At 44.6% G+C, this 2,149-nt stretch overlaps 1 non-coding gene across 1 annotated transcript; it reads right to left on the reverse strand.

The window, feature by feature from the left end:
* Positions 1-1,432: 1,432 nt before the first annotated feature.
* On the reverse strand, positions 1,433-1,503 carry TRNAV-CAC. Its single transcript has one exon. It is a non-coding gene; the product is annotated as a tRNA-Val (tRNA).
* Positions 1,504-2,149: the final 646 nt, after the last annotated feature.

Consider the following 2,149-nt stretch of genomic DNA (forward strand, 5'->3'; position numbering starts at 1 on the left):
TATAGACCCTCCCTGCCGCCGCCGCCCCCTCCACGCTGCCACTGCCGCCAACTTTGACCCCCTGCTGCCCCCCTCTCGACCCCCCTCCCGCCGCCAACCCTTCCCCACCATCACCTACCTTGCTGGTGGGGGACCCAATCCCTGCCAGCGAGGCCCTCTTTCTTCCCGCGAAGGCTTCGTTCTGTTTCTGACGTCCTGTAATTGTACGTGCAGGAGTCAGACTCACAGAAACAGAACGAAGCCTGGCTGATCTGCAGGACATCAGAAACAGAACGAAGCTTTCACGGGAAGAAAGAGGACCTCCTGGCTGGCGAGGATTGGGGTCCCCTGCCAGCAAAGGTTAGCCATGGTGACAGGTGGGGAGGGGGGCGAGAGGGTTGTCATGAGGGGGATCCAGGGCCAAATCTACAGGGGCCCAGGCCCCCCTGGCCCCACGTAGCTACGCCACTGGTTAGACGACTCACAGGCCATCAGAAACCAAGTGCATTTGTACTAGCAGTTGTGCAACAAGAACAAATCTGGTCTCCATCCCAACCTGTCCCAGTCAATTAACTTCCCTCCCACATCATCCCCATCTTATTGGTACGTCCCTCACCATCCCCATAGTTTACTTCTAATTGATTTTACTACTTAATGTACCCACTTAGTACAAATTAAGTTTTTAAAGTGGTTTTCAATAAAACAGGTTCATACAGCCACATTTAAAGAGCTAGTAAATTCAAATAAAACACAAAATGCATCTATAACTTGTTAAAATTAGCATAAAACAATAGGCATACTTTGTTAAAATGCAAACCTTTTTGGACTGTTTTTCTTTTAGTGAGTGCTGCTGTTTCAAATTTGCTATGGGACATGATTTGGTCCTCATCCCCTCCCATACACCCTACTAACCATGTTTGTTACCAACACCCTGGATTCCATGAGTTCCCTGTTGTCCCCCATACCCTGTGCATACTTGTAATGTGCACCCGGTTGTCACATTGAACAATGACAGGGACCCCCCCCCCCCCCAAAAAAAAAAAAAAAAAAAAATTATCTGAGAACTGGACCAGGCAAGTTAATGTAAGTTCCATTCAGTAGAATACCGCATCTAAATATGCCCTAAAATAATTAATATCTTTCCTAAGAAAAGCCATACCTGCCAGATCAATGGTTTACTAAGCCTTATCTCATGTTGCCACAGAAAAGGAGGAAGAGGGATAGAAAAGTGTCTAAAACAACATTTCAAAACATGAAGAGGAAATTAGATTATATAATAGACAATCGTTTCTGCACAGAAATACCAACAACAGATGTTGGAAAGAGTTTAACTTTCTTTTTGATCATTTATTTTCTACAGTGTCATTAACACATGTAATAATGATTCAAGTCTTAATATGTCTCAATGATTTTTAATTTTTTTATAAGAAGCCCCCTTAAAAAAAAAAAATGATGTTTCCCCGGGGTCGAACCGGGGACCTTTCGCGTGTGAGGCGAACGTGATAACCACTACACTACGGAAACCAACTTGAAAGCGAAGGCCTTTTGGAACAACTTCAAGTAGCTAAGATTGAGACGGAGCCATTATTGGGCAGATGGGGGAGGGTGTTCCCTTTTTGAATGTCAGGGATACACGCTGTATGAGAAATCCGAATAATATACTGAAAACCGAAGACCACGGCTTATAAACGCTAAAGCTCCCACACAGATGTACAGGCTCAGAATAAAGCAATGAATAAGACGCTGGAAAAGAACTTCCGCTACACCTCTAGTTGGGGGACACTTCGGACAGTCTGAGCAAGGCACCGCCCACGGACCTCCCAGTACCACCCCCCTCTCAGTGTTCTAAGTTACCTGGGTTACGCGCGGAGGAAGGTGGGCGGGGAAGGAGCTTATTTCGTGGTGGGTTGTCTCCTCTTTTAAAGAGCCAGTGAAAGCTTCATTATAAAAACAAAGTTTAAGCACGTTTTATTATAATAATAATACTAATAATAATAATAACTAGCATTTCTAAAGCGCTACTAGGGTTACGCAGCGCTGTACAATTTAGACATTTTATAAATGTATCTCTCCGCTCACCCGATTATTGACAGGCCCGAGAGCCGATGCACCTGAAATATAAAGTAGTAGTAGTAGTAGTAACATAGTAAATGAAATGACGGCAGAAAAA

This window comes from Microcaecilia unicolor, unplaced genomic scaffold (assembly GCF_901765095.1).
Source record: "Microcaecilia unicolor unplaced genomic scaffold, aMicUni1.1, whole genome shotgun sequence".
Taxonomy (NCBI): domain Eukaryota; kingdom Metazoa; phylum Chordata; class Amphibia; order Gymnophiona; family Siphonopidae; genus Microcaecilia; species Microcaecilia unicolor.